General features: G+C 46.4%; 1 protein-coding gene across 3 annotated transcripts in view; it reads right to left on the bottom strand.

Annotated features, from left to right (window-relative positions):
- IRF2 (interferon regulatory factor 2) overlaps window positions 1-23,674 on the bottom strand; it is an 86,691-nt gene extending 63,017 nt beyond the window's left edge. Inside the window, exons 1-2 of one of the 3 annotated variants that reach the window (XM_088832698.1) lie at window positions 23,488-23,674; window positions 23,190-23,343 (exon numbers count right to left, since the gene is read on the bottom strand). The gene's annotated coding sequence lies outside the window, so the exon portion shown is untranslated. Of the gene's footprint in view, window positions 1-12,139; window positions 12,164-23,189; window positions 23,344-23,487 lie in introns of those variants that run through there. The other 2 variants (XM_055416394.2, XM_055416395.2) reach the window with 2 other exon arrangements.
- Window positions 23,675-24,664: the final 990 nt, after the last annotated feature.

Raw genomic sequence — 24,664 nt, 5'->3', positions numbered from 1 at the left:
CAGCATCTTCTTCCTTAAGCTGTGCTTACATTATAAACGAATCAGGCACATACCATGCTTGAGTTAGTAACAGCACATTTTCAGTCCTGAAATGGAAAACTTTAATGCAGACTGTTTTTGCATATTAAAGAGTGAGGGAATGCTTTTGCTGAATATTGTTTTTAAGATTTGACACCTGAGGTGGCCATTTAAAAATTATTGCCTTTCCATTAGTTCCACCAAGCAACTGGTATACCTTTTACTTTACCATCTCATACATAAATCTATTTACAATAGAAAGTGAAAGTGTCAGTTGTTCAGTCCTGTGGACTCTTTGCGACTCCGTGGACTGTAGCCCACCAGGCTCCGCTGTTCACGGGATATCCCAGGCAAGAGTACTGGAGTGGTTAACCATTCCCTTCTCCAGGGGATCTTCCTAATCCAGGGATCAAACCCTCCTGAATTGCAGGCAGATCCTTTACCATCTGAGCCACCAGGGAAGCCCAAGAAAAGCTTTAAATAAGATTCAAAATTTCTTTAAAATTTCTTCCCTAAGGTTGCCTTACAGTGACATTTGTAATGCCATCATTCCTTCTCCTACATTTTAAATATCCGATTTCAAAAATTAAAGTTATGACAGAATACGTCCCGGAGTATCAAGTTAAATCATGTTTATTTGCTGCTGTTTATCACAGTTTATGCAGCATAAGAATGGCATTATCCATTGAGGAAGCACGTGAGTCATTCTCTACTTAATATAAGCCCTACTGCTCTGCAGAACCCATTGCATGAGAGAAAAAGACTGAAAAGTGACACAAACGCAAATTCACTCAAGGAACTGTCCAGAAACTTTACCCCCTTACACTTAAAATAATTTTGAATGAAAGGGCAGGTGTATCCTTGCCACGTGAGACATCTAATGTACGTTTGAACTGTTTTGGTTCTATGGGACTTGGGTAGAGATTCAGTTCGGAGATCCTTGCACACACACTTCCTCCAGGCAGTGTGAAGAAAGAAAACACAGCAAGGCTGATGATGGCCAAGGTCAAGGAGCCCCAGAGACCTGCCTACCTAAAAGGCCAATGCACGCATGCCACCAATTACGTTTACATGCACTGAACTGAACTGTTTATAAATCAGTCAGTTCAGTTGCTCAGTCGTGTCTGACTCTTTGCGACCCCATGGACTGCAAATACACGCATTGAAAAATCTAACTTGGGACTCCTCTGGTGGTCCAATGCTTGGGACTTCCCCTTCCAATGCAGGGGCATGAGTTCAATCCCTGATGGGGAGGGTGGGGCTAAGATCCCACATGCCTCATGGCCAAAAAACCAAAACAAAAACAGAAGCAACATTGTAACAAATTCAATAAAGACTTTAAAAAATCCTCCACATTCCAAAATATATGTATCTTTAAAAAAAAAAAAAAGAAATGCAAACTTGCCTCCCAAAAAAATGCTCTCCTGATTCCTCAGCAGGTAAAGATAGCGGTAGAATGATGGTGGCAATGCCTATGATGTGCACCTGGTATTAAACTCTATGCTCTTCATACATTACCTCCTGCAACCCTCACAATAATCCTGTGAGGTAGGTAACACTGTTATCACCGTTCCCATTTTCAGAGAAGGAAGCTGTGGCTTCAGTTCAGTTCAGTCGCTCAGTTGTGTCCGACTCTCCGCGACCCCATGAATCACAGCACGCCAGGCCTCCCTGTCCCTCACCAACTCCCGGAGTTCACTCAAACTCATGTCCACAGAGTCGGTGATTCCATCCAGCCATCTCATTCTCCGTCGTCCCCTTCTCCTCCCGCCCCCAACCTTTCCCAGCATCAGAGTCCTTTCCAGTGAGTCAACTCGCTGCATGAGGTGGCCAAAGTATTGCAGTTTCAGCTTTAGCATCAGTCCCTCCAATGAACATCCAGGATTGATCTCCTTTAGAATGGACTGGTTGGATCTCCTTGCAGTCCAAGGGACTCTCAAGAGTCTTCTCCAACACCACAGTTCAAAAGCATCGATTCTTCGGCGATCAGCTTTCTTCACAGTCCAACTCTCACATCCATACATGACCACGGGAAAAACCATAGCCTTGACTAGACGGACCTTTGTTGGCAAAGTAATGTCTCTGCTTTTTAATATACTATCAAGGTTGGTCATAACTTTCCTTCCAAGGAGTAAGCGTCTTTTAATTTCATGGCTGCAGTCAGCATCTGCAGTGATTTTGGAGCCCAAAAAAATAAAGTCTGACACTGTTTCCACTGTTTTTCCATCTATTTCCCATGAAGTGATGGGACCAGATGCCATGATCTTTGTTTTCTGAATGTTGAGCTTCAAGCCAACCTTTTCACTCTCCTCTTTCATTTTCATCAAGAGGCTTTTGAGTTCCTCTTCACTTTCTGCCATAAGGGTAGTGTCATCTGCATATCTGAGGTTATTCATATTTCTCCCAGCAATCTGGCAAAGCCGATCCTCCATCCCTGAGCTCCACTACCCTGAGATCCCAGCATCCAAGACAGGCTTCAGACTTGAATGAAAAGGATTCGTCTACACGTGCCCTCAAACATATACACTAGAAAACGGGTATGTTTCCCGAGCTTTTCACGGACACCATGCTAGTTCTGACAGTTGCCTCCTCGTGTCAGGAACATTTTAGGGACATGAGCATTTAAGTCCCACAAGCCTACAGACCCAGAAAGAAAACAGAGCCGAGTCATGGTAGCATTTCCCTACTTTGTTTTGTTGGGTCTCCTGTTCTGAGGGAGGAGCAACTAAGAATATAAATCACCCATAAACAAGGATGGAACAGGAAGACAGTGAGCTGTCTGGGGCTTTTCCTAAAAGAGGAACAAATCTTTTGACCTTGTATGATCCCAGGGCTGCACTGGTGAAAATAATTTGAGTCTATGTGTGTGTATATGACTGGTCTCACCAGGTCTGGTAGCCAAAGGTTTAAAAGCTGAAGTCCACAAACAAAACTTTGCAAAACCTTCACACCTCTGTTTGACAATGTCCCCCAGGAGACACTAGCAACCAGCAGAGGCCACCCCAAACAGGCAACCTTGATGGGCAGGGGGTAGGTCCTCCCAACACCTCCATGAGGAACAAGACAGCAGGAAGAAGGGTCATATAGTGGTAAGATTTTTACACTGTCTCCTGCCTGTCCTTGCCTACAGCCAGCCGAACACGGAGCAAGGAACAGCTGAGGAAAGGGGATGTATCTCCAAAGACCTTTCTCGGGGAACACTTTCTGAAGGGTACCGTTTTGCAAAGAATGTAAAGACCAAAGGTTTCGCCTCAGGAAAACCGTTTTGCAACTCTCTTATCTGATGCAGCAAGAATGATATTTAAAAAAGAGCTCCCTGGAGGTTCAAGAGGAAGGGGACATCCATGTACCTGTGGCTAATCCATGTTGCTATATATCAGAAACCAATACAATATTATAAAGCAATTATCCTCCAATTAAAAATAAGTAAATTTTTTAAAAACTTTGGGCAAAAAAGAAGAGCTCCCATCACACCCAGGGACTCGCAGAAGGAAGGAGTGTATCATCAGAGCGTCCCTTGGCTAATTTCCTCACAAGAGCTGCCACACGAGTAACAGAGCAGAAAAGGCCACGAGGTGAACTCAAGCCTGGTCTGAAAGCCCATCTCTACTGCTTATTAGCTGTGCGACCTTGGGCAGGTTATCAACCCTATCTGTTCCCACAGGGCTTTGCAAGGATTAGATAAGGAACCCCGTAAAACACCTAGAATTGTGCTTTACATCCGCATGTGCTATAGGCTGGAGTACAAACAGATACAAATTTTCCAGACAGTCAGCTTGACCATAGGTATCAGACATTTTAAAGGCTATCCTTTGACCCAGCCATGACCCAGTCAAGTGTTTTCAAGGCAATTTAACCATGTGTGAAACGTTTTCTAAAACGTCAAAAACAAAACAAACAAAAACAAAACACACAAGGAATGATCTAAATCTGTTACATATACAAATGCAATATTCTTTCTTCTAAAAAAATTGAGAAAAAGCTGTATGAAGTTGCACAGATAAATTACTTTCCAGGTAAATCTAAATTATAGAAACCTAAGGGCATTAAAAAAAAAAAAATCCATCACCTTTTAAAAGAGTATCTTCTAGAAGAATTCACAGAAGGCAGCAAGGACCTAGAAGGGTAGACTGACTTTTAAACAAGACTTCATAAATCTGAAGTCATGCTGCGACCACTGTGTGTGTTTGGCCCCAGACCCATGTACCTAGGTGGCATCAGATTCTGCAATTCAGCAAAGCAAGAGCCACAGACAGATTTCAAAGCATATGGACTCAGGCTTGTACTGCACATTCAAACCTTCTTTCCATATGGAAAATGGGAAAAGAAGCGACCCTATTTTTCCCTTAATCAGCATGTCCTCTGAGCACTGCTTCTGCAGTAAGGCAAAGCCTAAAAGGAGTGACTTCTCCTTTTGGGAGTTAAGCGGGGCGTCCATTTCAGACTGTCCCTCTTCGCGTGAATAGGTGGGTATCTCTGGAGCCATCCAGTTAAGCCAGCAGTTCAAAAGCCCAGAAAAGACGTCTCGGTCCTCAAGTACCCCGGGAAAGCACAGGAGGAGTCAAACAAGATGGTGCATGTGAGAAAACTCTGGACCACAGAGTTGAGATCGCTGAGACACACACAGTAGCTTGGGAAGGAAGAACACGGCAGGAAATGGGCAGGACCTAAGTTCTCCGAGCTCTGTACTTCACCCAAGGCACTGCCTTCCTGCCACCGCCATAGGATTCTCTGTGACCTACGGATGGTGGCTGTTTTGTCCCACTGGGAACACAGACATGGGGACATGGATAAAGGGGATGGCGATGCTGTCACTACTTCAGTTAGAAAAGTCGAGTAAGAGGGATTCAGAATACTGGACCCTTCCAAGAAAACCTATTTGCATAAAATGACAAAACTGTTTGCTGCCATCTGATTTCAAATCCATTCACTGGCCGATGATGTTGACCCAAGTTTAAGTAAGCTCCAGGAGTTGGCGATGGACAGAGAAGCCTGATGTGCTGCAGTCCACGGGGTCGCAAAGAGTCAGGCATGACTGAGCGACTGCACTGAACTGATGGTGAAAACCGATGCTCCCCCAAAGATACTTGGCCTGAAAATAATTTGCTCTGAAAAAGGTTGGCATGGAAGGGCACTGTCTTTTCCCTTCATTCCACATCCACAGGGTCTCTGACAGCTTCCTTCTAGCTGCGGCTTTTACTTGGGGGATTTCCTTTGAGCTTGCCCCCTTAGCCAGTGAACTCTCAATAAAGGTTACTACTGATGCTTCTTCTTTTACTCCTACTCCCCCTCCTTCCCCTTCTTCCTTCTCCTCCCCTTCCCCTTCTTCCTTCTCCTCCCCCTTCTTCCTCTTTCTATTATAATTATTATACTTATCATTATTGGGGCTTCCCTGGTGGCTCAGTCGGTAAAGAATCTGTCTGCAGTGCAGGAGACCCAAGTTCTATCCCTGGGTTGGAAAGATCCCCTGGAGGAGGGCAGTGCAACCCACTACAGTATTCTTGCCTAGAGAATCCCATGGACAGAGGAGCCTGTTGGGCAACAATCCATGAGGTCACAAAGAGTCCGACACGATTTAGCGACTAAACCACCACACTTTTATTGTATAATATTACAGAGCCATTCAGTTCAGCTCTTTTTGCTCAAATCCGGTTGAGATCCAACACACACACTATAACCTTCCACAGTAATGATTCTATTCATGGATGTTTCAATGTTTCTAAAACATTAAAAAGAAACCACCACACTACAATGATCTAAATCTGATACATATACTAATATAATATTCTTTCTTGTAAAAAAAAAAAAAGATGCGAAACTGTGAGGTTGCACAGATAAGTTACTTTCCAGATATATCTAAATTATGAAAATCTAAGCGCATTTAAAAAAAATCACTGATGAATTCCAACTGGAAATGAGCGCCAGCACTGCTAACCGCCCCCAAATACATTAAGACCTGACTCAAGAACACATCTTTCCTTTACAAGCTGCAGAAATGTCTTCAGGTATTTTTCAAAGCTACTTACTGCCATTAACCAAGTCCCAAACAGTACCTGGAAATTGGATTTGGCATCCACTGTATTGTCACCATGTCCCCTTCTCCACCAGCCCTTCTCAGGACCACACCGGTTTCCCTCCCCTTCCTGGCTTCAGCAGAAGGTGCTGGAGAAAGCACAGGTCTGGTGTCAAGCACGCCTGACGGGAATCTCACCACTTACACCCTGTCACCCCTCCAAATCTTAGTTTCTTCATCTATAAACACAGATCTTAATAGCAACTCAGAGCTGCTATGAGGAAGAAACATATAAAGAGCAGCTTCTATTATATTAGGAGGAAAAGTATGAGATGAGTGCCTTGGTCTCCCCTAAAATATCCCTCAAGAAATTCTGAAGAGCAGAGCCAGCACCCCACCTGATAGCAGAGTGGACACCCCACAATTACTCCCAAGGAGCAGGAGGGTCCCTAGGGTCTGTGTTTTGGAATGTGAGCACCCTCTGCACCTTGCACAGTACTGGCCAGATTTCTCTTCCCAAATGTCTGATCACCTGGCTCGAAACTCTGAGTGGCTCCACAATGACCAGTGAATAAAATCTGTACTCACCAGAACTCAGCCCTGTCCCACCTTTCTGACTTCTTCCTTCATCCCTCCTACCATCTAAACTCAACTGAAATTCACAGCTTCATGTACTTGAAAACAGGCACAGCTCTGGGTGAAGTCTTTGCGAGCAGGAATTGTCTCTTACTCATCTTCCCTAAAGATCAGGTACCATCCTTTGCACATGAATCATCATGTAGTAATTACAGATTGATAAGACAGTGGATGAACCCCTCCTGGAAAACCCACTGGGGCTCAGGCTGGGGAGGAGAAAGCAGATGACATGAAATACTTTTTGTGATGATGGAACTACAATATGAACAAGTAACAAATAAGGGGCTGGGGGGGAAGATTGCTAAAGCATGCAATCCAAAAAAAGAAAAATTGTACTATTTTCATGACATTTTTCGCAGGTGAACCAAGTTAAGTATGTTAGCAAACTTCTGAATTACATTTATTTAACATTTCATTCAAAACATAGAACTTTGTGAAAACCTCTGTGGGGAATACAAAGCCAATCAGGACATGATCTTTGTCCTCAAAAAGGTTACATTGTAACGAGGGAGGCAGGAACAGAAAACAACCAGATCTAAAAGTAGGCATCCTAGGGAAACAAATCAAAGATGCCAAAGGTTCCCATGATGTGCCTGAAGTGATAACACACCCCTCTGGGTGGGCTTGAACTTATCAACACAACTGGTTCTTGGTTTCTTCTTGCACTGGAGTCACCCTGGTCATTTCATAAACCTGACAATCATAGGACCCTGAGCTTTTTGGAAGGCATTTTGTGGGAGTTTTACTAGATTACGTCAAAGCCCAGAAGAGAGGGCTTCAAAGAAGTGGGGGCATCTGAAGTAGGCTTGGAAAGGTAGGGGATCTCAGGCCTCAGGCGGAAAGGAAGGAAAAAACTTCCAAACAAAGGGAGCCCAGCAACAAAGGAAAGGGCGGAAGCAGCGCGCTGGCATGTTTGAACCATTAGTAATTCGGAGAAGCTATGCCCCAGGAAAAATGGGCGGATATGGGAGAGAAACAGCCGGAAGGCTCCCTGAGGCTGGCTGGCTAACAGAGAGACCTTTGTCCTTGCACCATAACCAGGGTCCCTGCCGACTGGTGAGGAGAGACACCCTCACACACCCCGGGGCACATGCACACGTGGCTGAGGTGTCTCCCACCTGCTGTCGGGGCCTCGCTCCCCACTAGAAAACACAGTTCAGGAGCCCCGCTGGCTCTGAGGTCCCACAGAAGAGTCTGTCTGGACAGGAAATGACAAATGGGAGAACTAGGTCAATCATTCCGGGTTAATTCATCCAATGTTTCTTGAGTGCCGGGCATAGGCAGGTCGTTCTGCTGAGCCCTCCCATGACGGTCCTCCCAAATTTATAATCAGCTCAACAAGGCAGTTGTTGATAATAAACCTGGAGCGTGATCTATTAAAATATAACACAGAAGTATCTTGGGCCTTTGAATAAGATCTTCGAACGTAAGCAAAGAGCCCAGCACATATCCAATATAGGCTATCACTGCAGCCGTTAACCTAGTCACGGCCTCTGCGCTGTCACCTAGTTACGCTGGCGGGAGGGAGCGGGGTTGCGTGCAGATGGGAAGAAGTCCCACAGGGTGCATCCTACCCGCGGCTTCCTCCAGGCTTCCTGAGTAACTGATGCTTGCCCCTAAGGTTCCATGAGCCAGCCCTTCCAGGCTCTTCCATCGCATCACTCGGAGAACACGGCCAAGCGCACCGCGAATACGATGCCAACTGCAAGTCCCGCTGCTGAGATGAAACCAGATCCAGTCACTCTTGGAGCTGCTGGGATGCCTCACCCTAAACACTTCTGCTGTGCCAAGTTCTGGCTTGGGGGCACCTGGGCCATCATCTTGGTACTCTAACTTGGGTTTCTCCTCTGGCAGCAGTCTCTATCACCCTCTCACTAAGTATTGTGAACGTAGTCATCCTAACTTTTCTCTCACTAAAAGCCAAATCAAAACAAACAGAAGAAGATACAAAAAATATTTTTGTACCTTTGCATCACTTCCTCTTACAAAGGTACAAAAACATCTCCTAGACAGGCCTGGTTATTATAAAAGCACAGTCTGGTCCTTCCTGCAGCACCCATGTGTCTATGAATGAAACTCATGCATCATTCTTAAACCTTCTTCTAGCTTCTCTTAAGCATGGCAGGCTCACAGTTCTGACTTCCAACTGCTAAAGAGTCACTACCTATATTGTCTTCTAAAATGTAAGGGGTGGGGAGATGTTCCAAATCCCCAATAACCCTTCTCCCCAAAAACTTGCTCTATACTCAGAGTAAGGCCTTTCCTTGCTAGTAAACACAGGAACGCACACACTGAGGAAAGTATTCGTGCCTACGAGGAATGATCCTTGACACCCCCCTGACCCGTCTGCTCCCATCAGACAAGAGAACTCTCCATCCACCAAGAGTGGAAGAATTTCCAACCCTTCATGGTTTCGTTCTTACTGCTCTTTGAACCAAAGATGCCCTGAGCCCCCACAGGAAACTGGCTGAACCTGCCCTGTTCCTACAGCTGGTGGAAATGCATAGTGACGCGCACCTCCATTGCCCTGGTCAAAGATACAGCCCTTGCCATTTCCTTCTCACAGCCTTTGCTGCTGTGCTTCCATTAAGCACATCTTTTGTTCTTTTTGCTCCTACAGATGGTTATTTCCCTGCCTGTCTCTCTAACTAATGATAAGCTCCGTGAGAAGCTGGAATGTCAATTTTGCATCTCAACATCAGCAGTCCAGAAAGTCTGTTGAAGGAATTAACTCTTCTGAGAGTTGTATTTAAAATATTTGTCTGCAGGAAGGAGTCTTCAAAATCATATTTGTTTTCATAGCTACTTGAGGTTAGTTTTACAGACTTTTTAAAAAGTCTGGGCCCCAAGCCTGAAGGGAATACAGATTTTTGCAGCCATCTATCTGCTTCCCAATTATTTACAATTCACTCTGAGTTATAATCCATATATGATCTTGTCAGGCTACATTATTCAATAAAGACCAACTTCTCTAAAGGATTGAGTGAAGCAGAAAATTCGAGCAGAGCACAAAAGTAAACCAACAATAAATTTGCTACTGTAAAGTTGACATTTCACTGAATTTGTCATCTACTACAGCTCTTATTAAGGACAAATACATGGTTTCTCGTTCTGTTGATTATTGGCAATAAATACACAAATGCTCTCATTCATTTTTCCCAGCAGACCTGTTATAACAGCACTATTTTGCTTCATCTGCTCAAATGGCAGTTATCAAACCACTGCTGAGAGTATTATGTATAAATTCTCATGCCCCCAAATGTTGTTCTGAGGCTGCTTTTACGCAGTTTTATCCAACATACCTCAAAAGTACTGAACCTGAGGGTCTTTTTATGAGCCCCAAGTACTGAAGGTACTTACATGAATCAGAGATGACCATATGAGTAGCTAATACAATTAATACACTACCATATTCAAACATTATGTTTTTTCTCTTGCCAGAAATTTAGGATTCAAAATGTAACAGAAAAAAATTAACTCTTTACTACCAAGTTCAACAAAATGTACTAAGGACTTAATCCAGCCACGTGACCCTGGGCAGGCTGATTGATTTCTCCAGCTGTAAACGTGAAGGAGCAGGCTATAATCCCTAGGAAAACCTTCAATTCTGGTATTCTGTGAGAAGGTTAACCCTTAGTTGATTCCCCATTTCAGAGTCCACTCTGATATACTTCATTCAGCACTAATTTAATTCTTCAATAGGTGCTTTATCAGCTCTACAACATCTCAAAATTTTTCAAAATCTGAAAAATTTTCACTGGTTTTATATAAACCACATGTTATATACATACTGTAACAAGGGAGAATCTTTTGTGTTTCCAGACCATACTAGTATTTCAGACCATATCTTTTGAGTTTTCAGACCAGACTTTGGAACCCATAAAATAATGACTTAATCCTACAACTCAACAACAAAAAGCAACCAGTTCAAAAATGGGCAAAGGATTGGAAGAAACATTTCTCTAAAGAGGATATACAAATGGCCAAGAGGCAGGTAGGAAGATCCTCAACATCACCAGCCATTAGGGAAATGCAAATCAAAACGACAGAGACCATCAAACACCAGTTAGGACAGCGATTACCAAAAAAATTCAAGGGAAGAAATTCTGGCTAGGATATGGAGAGACTGGAACCCTTGGGCATTACTGATGGGAATGCAAAGTGGTGCAGGTGACATGGCAAACAGCTTCTCAAAAAGTTAAACCGCGAATGACTGTATGACCCACTGGACTGTAAGAATTGAAAGCAGGGACTCAAACAGATACTTCTATAGCAGAGTTCACACCAGCATGACTCACAATAGCCAGCAGTAATGACAACCCCGAAGGCCCATCGAGAGATGAACGAATCAACAAAGTGTGGGAATATTATTCAGTCTTTAAAAGGAAGGACATTCTGACACATGCTCCAACACTGGATGAACCTGAAAAACATTCTGCTGAGTGACAGAAGCCAGACACAAAAGGACAAATATTGTCTGATGCCACCTATATGAAGTACCTAGAGGAGGCAAGGGGAATGGTGGCTGTCCATGCAGAGTGAGGTGGATTTTTATTTAATGGGCACAGAGTTTCTGTTTGAGATGATGAAAAAAGGTTGTAGGGAAGAAGGGCAGTGGTGACAGCTGCGAACACTGTAAATGAATTTTATGCCCTTGGACTGTATTCTTAAAGATGATTATAATAGGAAATTTTGTGTTATGTAACTTTTACCATAGTAATAATAATAAGAAAACAATGACCAGACACGCATTTACAAACTCACTGCTTGCTTGTCACTGGACAACAGTCATACTTTACTTCCAGGTAACCTGAAGGTAATCTACTGACCACATATACACATGCACAGAAAAGGATGGATTTTCAGAATTAAATATGGGCCAATTTCCCCTTCAGGGCGATGTCACCTCGAGCCGTGTGAGGTATGTGAGGAGCGAGGTACTCCTGGCACAAACCTCCAGGGAGGGATTCCGAGCAGTGTGTCAGCAGCAGCATGGCCAGTTCCAGTCTGCCCTCAGAGGGGAGGGGAAGTAGAAGCGCAGATAACCATCATCAAGGCTCAGACGCTTCATGACAAAGGACACCAGACAACGGCGGGAGAACCAAGGTGCCAAACCCAGGGAGGGAAAACGGTAGAGAACCAGCCGGAACAATGAAACAAGACCTTGTTCTACGCCTGTGATAAGCTTTACTAAGAATCTGTCCTGTAGAAAATAAAACAGACATTGCTGGCCCCAAAACGTGCCGCGTCCGCCCTGTGGTCTCCGGGACAAACTGAGACGGTGCTGGGTGGCCCATCGATGATGCAGACACCGCAAGTCACATCTTTAAATTGAGGTCTCGGCCGCCCAGACCGGGGCTCCTCACTGCAGGGAACACACACCATCTGCCGAGCTCACTCAGTTCCAGGCTGAAGACGTCGCTACCTTTCTACACCTTCTCCCCCAACATGGAGTCAGCACTGAGTACACACCTGTAAACAGCGACTGGAAGAATGATCAAAACTGTCCCCTCCTTCGTTTCAGGGTCCAGACCGACCCCATTGCCCAGACTGCAACCCGAACTGCACCTTGACTTTGAGAGAGAGAGGAGAAAAAGACTTGATGCAGTCAAAGCACCTGTAAGAGAGGCAAATAAATAAACCCTCTCCTATAATATTTTAAACTCGCCCTGACTTCCTGAATCACCGGGAGAGCCACACCCCAAAGGGGAAATAGCAGTTCACCCACATTCCCTCCTGGGACCTTTGGACTTCGCTTCTATAACGGAGAGAAGAAAGGGGTGCCATCCGTGTTGGTCCTCAGGGTCCCAGAGAGCAACCCACGAACCCAGGGCATCCCCCGGGGCCACCAGCTTCTCATCTCATTTCTCTGTCCCCTCATCCCTGAGGACCCTGACATTCCAAGTCAGCTCAACAGTGCACACCAGTGAAGTTTTCCCATATGAACAAAATCCCAACATCCCCCCAAAGAGTCAATCAAGATTTACCTTCAGGATTACGATTTTAAAGTGAGATTATACTTCCCTGTTCTTCTGTCAGTTGCAAATCCCCAAACCTACTAGAATTCACTTAAAACTAATCTACAGTGTTTTCATTGGAAGAAAGCAATCAAGAAAGCTCTGACCCGCTGAGCAGCTGGGAATTTCTTTGCTGAAGGTTTGGTTTAGTCTTTATTTTTCTAGCTGCTGGCCCTGCTAACATGATTCAGTGAAGGTCGTATTTAATCTCGCAGAGAAAAGCTACCTAAGCAGTTCTTAGGTAAGGCTTCAGGAAAAATAAATTGCCTGGGCTCTGTGGCTACGTCTGTTGCTTCTCCCCAACAATTACAGTCTGAGAGAACAAATGAAGGCAACTGTTAAGATACCAGGGCTTGACTTCAAAAGAACTTCCCTGCCTATAAGTTATGGGATGAAAGTTTGTTAATAACAAAGTTATTATTAATAACTAACCCACCAAGAAAGTAGCAGCTCCCAAATGTATACCTCAGCAACTAGAGCTTATTTACATGTACCGGAAGGTATTATTATCAGCACTGGAACATAAATGTCAAAGGAATCGAGTGATAAGGTTTCTGTAAAGGCTTTGGTCCAAAGGAGAAAACCAGACCGTTTTTTTCCCCTTCTGGATATTGAACTCCTTAATACAAAGTGATAACTGCTAACGCAAAGTGACAAATCCCAGGGTTTCTGTGCTCCATACATATACCACTAGGCTTCTAACACGAGAGAGATCTGGCCCATCCATCTTGAGCTGGAATCCAGCCTTCGGAGCTAACCTTCGCTCTCGGGCTGAAAATCAAATCAACAAATATTTACCTAGCGCTTACTGCATATCAAGCACGGGTGGGGAATGCAAGGAAATACAACATGATCCCCAGGTCTCAGATAACCTGGTCGGGGAGGTGTTGCAAACGGGAAAATCCAGGGAACCGACGTTTTTCACAGCACTTCAAAAGGGTGGAAAATATTCAAGGTGTTTGGGTCTATGGCCAAAGGAATGGCACACACGGTGTGTTGCCTCTGAAGAGATTCAGAGCATCTTATTATTTTAAGCTGATGAGAGGAGGTAGGGTTGGCGGGGGACATACAGGGAGATGCAGTTATAACCAAATGAGTACTCTCTTTCTTTTTTCCCTGGTTCTTTTAGATTGAGTTGCTGTATTACAATGTTTCCCCATATTTCTCTTCACGACCTACTCCATTTCCTAGTCCTACACCGTCCAATATGGTAGCCACCAGCCATATGGCCGCTGCCCGCTGCACACTTGAAACGTGACCAGACTGAATTAAGATGTGCTGAAGGTATAAAAGATACAGTGGATTTTGCAGATTCAGCATGAAAAAAAGTAAATGATCTCATTAACAGTTTTATGTTAATTACATGTTGAAAGGATAATATTCTGGACACACTGGACTAAATAAGAGAGCATTAAAATTAACTTCACCTACTTCTTTTGGGGCTTCCCAGGTGGATCAGTGATAAAGAACCTGCCTGCCAATGCAGAAGATGCAGGAGACATGGGTTCAATCCTTGGATTGGGAAGAACCCCTGGAGGAGGAAATGACAACCCACTCCAGTATTTCTGCTGGGAAAATTCCACGGCCAGAGGAGTCTGGTGGGCTGTAGTCCATGGGGTCAGAAAGAATCGGATATGACTGAGTGTCTGAGCATGCACTTCTTTTGACTTTTCTAACGTGACTACTAGAACATTAAAAATTATACACGTGGCTCACATTCTATTTGTACTGGATAGTGTTGTCCTAATCAATATTCTTTTTTCTCAGCTGTGCTTTGGCATTCTGCCTCTAAACTCCTAATGGTTACACCCAACCCCAGTTTCATAACACATCCAAAAAAAACCCTCCCGTGTCGACAAGGAATCAAAACTATTCTAAAAATTTTTCCAGACACAAATTCCAGATTTGGAGGCTTCTTTAGTTATGGAACATCAGAAATCACACTCTAATTGAGACACACAAGTGTCTCAATCCCATGGAGATTCTCCCCATGGAGAATCCCACAGGGCTTTGTAAGGTTTGCCGTGTGGAGAAAATGAAACCTCCCAGATTTCAGGGCTCCTGTGAAACAGCCAAGCCACCTGAGACACAGGAACCAACAGGGTACAAAGACGGCGCACACAAGACAGGGAAGGTTGCGTTCACTTCCCCCAGAAACCTTTTCTTCTTCACCTACCGCAAGAACTAGACCTGTAGTCATTTGTCTCAACTAACTGCGCTGCTCCAGAAGAATAGTCAAACTTCTCTAATCTTCTCAAGAGGGCCAAATGGTTACAGCCTTGACTAGGTTCCTGGGTTAAGTTTGCAGGGTCTCAGGAGGCCCTACCTCTCTAAGCATGTACATTTCAAAAGGGGCAAAGCCATGACCTCAGAGACACCTGTCGTTGGTAAGAGCCGAAAGGTGAGGATGTTGACTCAGAGGAGGAAAGGAGCAGAGGGTTCGATCCCTGGGGTTGGGAAGTTTCCGTGGAATAGGAAACAGCAACCCCCTCCAGTTAGTCTTGCCTGGGAAATCCCATGGACAGAGAAGCCTGGCAGGCTACAATCCATGGGGTCGCAAACAGACACAACTGAGTGACTGAGCACGCACACAATCTCTCTCCCTATCCACCCGCTCCCCTCCGCAACCCTGGACCATTGGCAGCGGAGAGGGATGGTCATTCTGACATCGTTCTGACATCGTCTATGGAAGGTAATCCACACCCAGGTTCATCAGTTTTCAATGGTATCGCTTCAAGGTCTAGGTATGGGGGGCCAGCACCGTAGCATCTCTCTGGCTGCTGGCCTGGTTGTAAAGATCAAGAAGGAACTCTTGCCTCCTACCCCCATGTCAGGTGCTTCTGTCACATACACAGAGGACACATTTGTGAAGCAGGTAACATCTCAGACCCTCCACTGTTGCTGATAAAACAATGCGTCCCAACCTCTGAAAGGAACCATCAATCTCAGTATCTTGAAGCTGGAAGAGTTGAATCAGGACAACGGCATATCTAGGCACTCAGTCGCTGGCAAAGTTCTGATTCTAGAGTCTGGCTCTGTACATCAAGGCAGAGAGGGCCTGGGAATGGCCAAGTTCACAAACAACACCCTCCTTAGCAACACCCGATTTACTTGTCCTCATCCACATTTACCAGAGGTGAGGTTAGAGGGAACACTTCAGAGTCTTCTTGAGAATATTTTTCTGGTTATAAAAGTAATTGTGTTGTTGTATTAAATTTGGGGGAGAAAGCCAAACATCCATAAGCACACCATCCAGATATTTCCTTCCAGTGTGTTTTTTAATGATGTATATACAAACACATGCACATGTTTTAAAAATAAAATTAATAATTGGAAATCCTTTTTCTCCATTCAACATACACCCCAAATACCTTCCCATCATTAAATGCAAAAGCATGAATTTTATCAGCTATCTGTACTCAGGGGCTGGTGCACTGTAACGCATTTAAATGTGCTCCTATTGCTGGGGATTTAGGGTGTTTCCGAGTTCTCACTATAACAGAAGCGAACAGTAAACATCCCTGTACATAAATCTTTGTTCTGCTCTGGTTACTTCACATCTGTAGGTTCCTAGAAGTGGGATTACTGGAACAGGGAGTTCAACATTTTTAAGACATTAAGTGTACACCACCTAACTGTATTCCAGAAAGTTTATTTCAAAGTACAGTACCCTAGCTATGGTACCAAGTGCTTAGTTTCTAAACTACAGTGACCGCAGTACCAGTGACGATCCATAGCTCAGTCTTAACCCTGTGCCTTGTATTCTTTAGGGAAACACAGTATTGGCTGATTCTCTTTTCCCAACTCCCTACTTACCTCCTACAACCTGGCAAAAACAAAAGAGCAGCAAGGAAGACAAGCGTGGGGGAGGGGACAGCCTAAGGGCTGTGACAGCACTGCTGATCCGTTTCATCAACAGCTATCTTCTTCGAGGGGGCTGTGGTTGCCTCTCAAGGTAACTGAGTTTGAGTCTTAAGGCCTCAGGTCAGGGCACCAATTCCTCCATCCTCTCTGGCTTCAACACCACCTCTAACGTGGTTTCAACCATGCCCAAACTCACAGCCTTCTGTTTACTTGTCTAAAGTTGGCCATGCCTAGTAATTTGATTCCCCCAGGAAAAAAAAAAAAAGGCCAAACTCCAAAGTTAGAAGTGGAGGGTCCCCTAGCATTTCAACTTGTTCTGCATTTACTATCAATTAATTACCAGCTTGTCCCTCTACTTGCAAAACATCTCAATGGCATTTGTAGCAGACACAAAGTCTACCTGTCTGACTCCCTCTTCACTCTCTCGCACTCAACAATTCAAGAGGCAATCTTCTACTCTACACCTTCGTCTCTTTTCCATCACCTCATTCCCTCAACTGTCACCTTCCCCACTCATACTCTACCACCCCCAACACCTGACACCCTAATCAGATGACGCTCTCGGCCACCACTGTCAGTGTTCTCATCACCTTCAATAATTTTAGGGTAAGGGGCACAGGAAAAGCTCTTCAAAAGTAACACGTTATATATGACTTGAAACATGTATATAGCTTCTCCTCACTCAAAACATCAACCTCATGACAGGGCAAAGTCCACTGGATTCTAAGCTCATGGGGCCAGGAGAGCATCTTCTATCTAGAAGGTATTTCTTTGGATCCTACAAAAACCTGATATCTGTAAGCTCAAAAAGAACAGATGAAATGGGAAGCTCATCTTTCCTTTGATCACATTAGATGTGTTGAGTATCAAATGCTCTTACACAGACAGCAACAGATTGCTAAGGATGCTGGAAAAGAAATTATTCATGAAACTGACCCAGCAACTGGTTAACTCTCAAAAATGTTTAATCAAAACTCGACTGGCTTTTATCAAGCAGAACTCTAAAGCAAGGTATTTTGTTGAACTAAATTGGCCTTGCCCCTGAGATAAAAATGCTTAGAACCAGAAAGAACGACACAGCCTTCTCGTCTCATAAGCGTGGGACTACAAGGTGTGCACACAGGGCACGAGACATACAGAGCCGTTCTTTGCTTAACTCGTGTTCTTTCTTATTTATTCAGTATTAAAGCTGAATACTGAACCGATAAAGGGGAATATAAGCCAAAACAGAAACAAACAACAAACACACCCATGACTCCGTGGCCTTCCTAGAGACAGGCTCATGAAACACAATCCTCCTCGGCTTGTTCAGAGCAGAAAATTCAAAATATCACAACCATACTGCAGACCCTATTTCTGTATGACAAGCAAGGTCAACGTGCGCAGAGTCAATGGGGAGGGACTACAGATTACCCTTTCAAAGAGCTGCCTAAAAGGTGGATAACAAGTACTATCTGCATGCTGTCCTGAATAGCCTGACCTGGGAGCCAATGGAAAAAAATGATGAGGTTTGGCCCTGGGAAGAGACCCTTGATTCAGTGGTTCTCTGCCTTTGTTCTGGCCCACATACCTGAGGGACAGGGATCCAGGACACCCTGGTCAATGTCAGAAGGTTACTCGGGGGTGGGAGGAGGGATTCTCAAAAAGGAGAGACAAGGAGAGGAAAGGGCTTCAGTCTCAAATCTGAAGGTCTGGGTGGTTTCTAAAAGCCCCCTCCTCTCCAAGATTCTGATATACATAAGTCCCATCCCTCAAACATGATAGAACCATGCAGCCCCATTTTACAGATGGGAAAACCAAGGTCCAGAAAGGAGAAGTGAGTGGAGAGTTAACAAAAGAGCTGAAAGTCAACTCCAGGCCTCTGGGCTCTTTGAGTCCATGCACCTTCCGCTATCCAGGGCCTTGGACATAGCTGGCTGTCAACAGATATTTAAAAAACAAATGAAATAAGGACCCAACGTTTGCATTCATTTAACAAAATAATCCCCTGGGTTACTGCAATGGTTCATATCCTGGGGTCCCTGGACCCCCAGCAGAACTCAAAGTTACTGATAGGGGGGCGGGGAAGATGGCAGCTAGTTTCAGAACCTCAGAAGGTCCAACAGGACTAACAGCTTATCTAAGGAATGGCTGCCCAGGCTGCCAACATCGAGTTTCTCTGCTTTGGGCTGGAATTGGATCATCTAGATTTGCTGATGCTGGTTCTCAGATCAACCACGATTTCTAACTGCAGTGTGTTTCTGAGGAATAAAAACAGGCCCACGAAGTCTTCCTAACTAAACACAATCTGTTTCAGAGGCTGTTTGTCAAAAGATGGAGCTGGTAAGATGGGAAATCATTTTAAAAGCATCTTTGGAGGAAAAACTGCTGGTGACTATGGATCTTCTGGAAGGGTCACTGCCCAACCTCAGGTACCTGCAGGCTTGATTTCCTGCCTGTGTATTGCCTTTAGTATTTTATATAAAATATTGGCTTTGGGTTTAAATCTGGATCCTATAGATAACTTACCATTCTTTGCTGAAAAAAAAAAAAAAAAACAAGATTTAATCAAATCTCATCACTCCCTTTCTCACCAGTCACCCCCACCACGAGGGCCACTGCTTGACCCTGCCTTAGGCATAAATTATAGCCAAATATTGATCACACTCAGGCCAAAAGTAGGGCACGAATGGGGTGAACAGGGACAGAGGCCCTAACTTCCAACCCCTGTGCTCAAAGGAACATGTGTCCCATACAGACCAAAAGAAGAACTGGCTTTATTGCTAACAATAATGGACATTTCCCAGAAATTTATGGTATTTATATATACTCCTTTATGTATTTTATATCTATTATAAACATATACCATCTATTACATTTATTTTCACATATGCTGTCACATATCATTTTCACATAGATAGTGTTAGGTACATAGTAAGCGTCCAATAAATGAAAGTTAACTGACTCGCTTTGAGGATGTCATAGCGGGACTCCCCTGGTGGTGCAGTGGTTAGGACTCTGAGCTTCCACTGCAGGGGTTTCGGTTTCCATCCCTGGTTGGGGAACTATGATTCCACATGCCCCACGGTACAGCCAAAAATAATAAAGATGTTATAGCGAAAATTAAAATCAGTTAAGAGCATATCAGTAGTAACAGATAATGAAGAGTCTTCAGCAATGAGGAAGAAAATTCACACTAAAACACAATGAGCTTGGAAAGGATTTTTCTTGATATAAGGAGGGAAAATACACTGGTCCAATCATTTTTATTTCCATATCATTTGGTCTCCATGGACACCATCTAACTTTTGACAGAAAAAAACTTACTAACAATATCAGATGTCTTGTTAAAGATTTCAATGCTTTACATAAAAGTTATTCTGTGTTTAATTCCTTACCATTCTCTATATTCTCTCAGAACAAGTAAAATCACTTCGTGCTGAAAATTCTCTAAAAGAAAGTCAGTGTTTAATCCAGTCATGATTCCCTGACTTTTAAAGTTAAGAATGCATTGTGGTTAATCCGTCAGTCCTACATGACTCTTTGCAACCCAATGGACTGTAGCCCCCCGCCCCAGGATCCTCTGTCTAGAGGATTCTCCAGGCAATACTGGAGTGGGAAGTTAAGAAAGATCTGACAGAATTCTGAAGGTGAGTGCCTTATGCATTTGTAGACTGCTGTAACTCATGCAACCTTCTTTCATAACACTACCTCATTTGTTCCCAAAAGCAACCCTATCAGATATTCAGTTACATACGACTATCACCTTTCATAGAACTCACCCCTAAAGGTAATTACTGTATTTATTTTTTGGCTAGGTATTGTCAGCTCACCAACTAGAATGCAATTTCCCCAAAAGGTAAAGAAACTCCCTTCCCGTTCTCAGTCAAACCCACAGAACCCAGCACTGTGTCTGGGGCATAGTGAATGTTCTATGAATACTTATTAAATGAATAAAGTCCCTTATCTGCTTTAAGCCTTTTTCTGGTATGAAGCACATAACAGAACCATGTCCCAGATACCTCATTTACAGTTCACTGGTCTGTTCTCTATCAAAAGGGAAGTTTCGTGAAAATGCTCTAAAAACAACAAAGCTTATATGCCATGACACCAAGAATAAAAGAACAGTGTCCTTGGAGACAGGAGAAAATTGATGCACGTGAAACTCCCCAATGTTAAATGCCCAAAGTTTTAAAGTTTCCACTACTAAGTTCAAACATCCTGAACTAGTTTTGGTATACTGAATATCTGCCTAATAATGTATATGGGAAAGCAGAGAAAGAGGAGACTGGGTCATGGTTCATGGAGCCGTTTCAGGACTTTGGTTCAGGATAATCAGTCTACAGTTTAGCCACAAACACTTACTTTGGATTATCATGACACTTTAACAGGTAAGGACGTCTGAAGTGTGCAGAATTATCTCTAACTTTGGAAGGACAAAAGAAAAAAAAAAAAACCAACTCACTGAGAATGAAAAATGTAGATGTTTAATATTAAGAAGCAGTTACAAATCAGAATAGACACGAACTCGGATCCAGGAGGCCAAAATCTAACTACTTACACAACAGGCTGTTATAAATTATAACCATTCACTAATTAAAGTGAAATTCTGGACTTTGCCCCGTCGATCAATACATTTTTCAAGGTATTAAAAAATACCAAATAAAGTCCTCAATATTCCATCTACTGAAGTTTCCTTAGAAAACACAAGTTTTTCCAGGATTTTGTCCTTTCCCTCTCCGAAAAAAGAGTGATGGCGGTGGGGTGAGAAAAGGAGAAAATCCTGAGTGCGGGTGCATGAAAGTAAATAGGGGTCACCTTCCAGGTCGTGGCAAGGAGCTTGCATCTGCCTAACGTCAAGACCATCTACCTTCCCTTCCAGATTGTCACCAGGCCCCTCTCTGTACCTGCCCTTAAGCACCAAAAAGCAAAGCGCACGCTGCTGAGTCCTCAATGTTATCTGCAGTCGGTCTGAAAACTCATAAACGAATGCAGGCTTGACAGCAACCTTGGTGATTCCTGAAAATCCACAACAGGAAATGTAACTCTCCTCCACCCTCCCTCGCCATTCATCAAAAGCAGACCGAGTCACAGCGACGGGGAGGCCGGTGGCAGAGGGAAGATGCCAGCACTCTTCTGAACCGAGGACCGGGAGCATTACCGTTGCCCACACTGGAGGGAGGAGGCTGCAGAGGGAGAGAGCGGGGAAGATGTCCCCAAGTTCCAAACACTATCCTTTAGGGGCAAAGAGGACCGAAAACCACGCCGCCAGTACGTGGCCACCTCCACTGCCAGTGCCAAGGGTCACATTTACAGCGACGACCAGGGGTCCCGCCAACACCGGCTGACCTCGGCGCCTCGCCAGGTGCCCGGAAGGCTGTTTCTGCGCCCGGCTTGGGCTGCCAGCCTCCTTCCCGCTTCTTCCCCTCTAAAGGGGTAAGGGGGTAAGGGCGGCCCACGCAGCCACACCTGGGGCCCAAACTGAGATGCCGGTGCGTCCTGGGAGGGAGGGGGTGAGCTGCGTCCTGAAACCCTTCCAACTTGCAAAGGGCTGCCCGAGCCCTCTCAGGGCCGGCTCCCTGGCACCGCGAGCGGCCGGGCGCCACGATGGGCCGCGGCGGGCATCGCTTGGTGGGCGAGCCCGGCCCGCGAGGCGGAAAGGAAGTGGCGGCCGCGGCTTTGCACCAACTGGCGAATGCCACTCTGCGCCCCGAGCGGGGTCGGAGGGCGCGGGGCGGGCACTCGCGTCCCCACCCCGCCGCCGCCCGCGCTCCGGGACCCCCAGGGGACGCCGGCACCCCCAGCCCCGGGCCTGCCAGCGGGGCGCCGCTCGGTCCCCGGAGGCTCCCCGCCCCCACCTTGCCCGCTCCGTAGCCGAGGCTGGTCAGGCCGAGCGCGCGAGGCCGGCCCGGGGGCGCCCGCGGGGACCCGGAGGCGCCGGGCCCTAGGCCGCGGCCCGGACCGCTGACCCCTCCCGGGACTCGCCGCCCGAGCCCCCCCGACCCCCAGCCCCGCGCGGGGACAAGTGCAGCGACAAAGCCCCAGGGCCAGGCCGGGCGCTGGCCGGCGGGAAGGAGGGCGCCGCGTCCCTCCCGGGCGGTGGCGGCGGCGGCCCAGCCCCCAGGAAGCCGGGCGCGCCGGCCAGGCCCCGCGCGCAGCCCCGATCGGAGCCCGCCCGCCCTCCCGGCCCCCGGCCGCTGGCACCCGATGCCCGCGACCCTTCCCAGAGCCCCGAGGGTGGGCGAGCCCCGGGGACCGCCACCGGGCGCCCCATCAAGTTTCCTTCTGCCGCGGCTGGAAGCGCCTCTCCCGGCCCGGGAGCGGGGCGCAGGCTGCGGGCGGACGGCGGGTTCCTGCCTATTTACGCCAGAGGCTGCCTGGAGAGAGGCGCCGCCGCCGGGCGCCGAGAACGACCCGCTCCCCTCCTTCGGATCTGGTGGCGCCGGCATCTGTAAACACACACACACACACACACACACACACACACACACACGCACATACATGCACGCGATCATGTTGTTTTTAAAAGGAGGCCCGACTCCAGCGGACCTGCTCCCCCACAAACAACACCTGGGGAGCAGGATCGCACAGAGCAGGTCTGTGTCCATGGAGCCAGCTCTCTGCATCTGCAAATCCAAAAGTGAAATTAAACCTCCACCAACCTCCTCCTCCTCCTCCTCCTTGCAGCCTCAGCAGCAGCAGCAGCAGCAGCAGCAGCAACCGAACCTGCTTCCCCTAAAACCAGATGATCCATAACAGCGCCGACTGTTCCTCCAAAAATCAGTATTAATATTTATGAACCTCAGCATTTTCCGTCTGCAAAACATCGTGTCAAACCATCAGGACGCGCGCGCACGCACACACACACACACACATACACATCCCCTCCAGTGCTCCTAAACATGCCCTCGAGAAAAACACACACGCACAGTCCCAACTATTATTTGAAAAAAATGTTACCTCTCAGTGTGCTTTTTTCACGCTACCAATACAATTCCGCAAGGCTTAAGTGTTGCTAGGGTGTGTGAAATGGAAATGAAAGCCCGTCAGTTGAATAATCGCAGGAGCAAAACTAAAAGTTACTCCCCGGCTTGCCTGAGAACAGTCCAGATCGAAAGCAAAACAAGGAGAGGAAACTGCGAAGCGCGGAGGCTGGAAATCCCCCCGCCCCCCGCCCTCCCGGAGCCTGGCTCGCTCCCGCCCGCCCTCCGCGCTCCCCCCGCCGCCCCGCTCCGCCCTCCTCCCTCCGCCCTTCCTCCCGAGTGTTTGTTTCAAGCTTGTGCAACCGGGAGGTGCAGGCGGGGGGAGGCAGCGAGCCGCCCGGCCGCGAGGTGCGGAAGTTCGCCGCCGCCGCCGTTCATTGGCGGGCAGCGCCGCTTTCATCATTTCTCAGAAAAGTCAATTTCATTTTCACTTCCCCACGTCGCGGCCGCGAGAGCAACAAGCGGCTGCTCGTGAGTGTGCTGCCCGCGCACCCGGGCGTTCAAACCAGTCGAGCCGGGGGGTCCGGGGGCGGGGGGTCCGGGGGCGCCAGCTTGGGCTCCGGGCGTCAGCTGGTTGGCGGCAGGAGGGGAAAGCAGGTACCCTACAGACTGCCCATCCTAAAGGGCGACCCGAAGGTCGGGAAGGAGGGAGGAGGCTGGCGGCTCGTAGAAGCAACGCTCTTGCCATCCCGTCGGTGGGGCAGGTGTTTACAGCCTGTTTTCCGAGTGAGTAAAACTTCACTTTGTAACACTGCCCACTTCCAAGGAACACAAGGAGCAGTGAACTGACAAGACAGCATTACTTAGATACTAGTGTACTACCGTGGCCAAGCGGCGCGTGCTTAACCTTATTTAAACCCTTATCAGTAGCTGAGGGTGTAAGCATTTGAGGGGCTGCTGTCAACTGGGACCCTGTCTGGGGGCGATAAGGAAGGCCCTCCCCTAGAAGTTCCCTGCCCGCAGCTAAGATGGGCAAGGGTAAGAGCGGATTTTCCTGAAAGATGTCTCACTGTGGCTGGACCAGGAGACAGGTTTATACTGGAGTACTTCCAGCCAGGTTCCGATTTGGCCTCTTTAACTTTTTACCTGGCATTCCCCAGTCAAGTTGCTTAACCTCAGGCCTCAGTCTTCAATGCCCTGAAATGGGGATGATT

The sequence above is a fragment of the Moschus berezovskii genome, chromosome 26 (assembly GCF_049115385.1).
Source record: "Moschus berezovskii isolate FMDL1 chromosome 26, NW_MosBer_1.0, whole genome shotgun sequence".
NCBI lineage: Eukaryota > Metazoa > Chordata > Mammalia > Artiodactyla > Moschidae > Moschus > Moschus berezovskii.
Note: the sequence above shows the minus strand (reverse complement) of the source record. Positions and strands in the feature narration are given on the sequence as shown.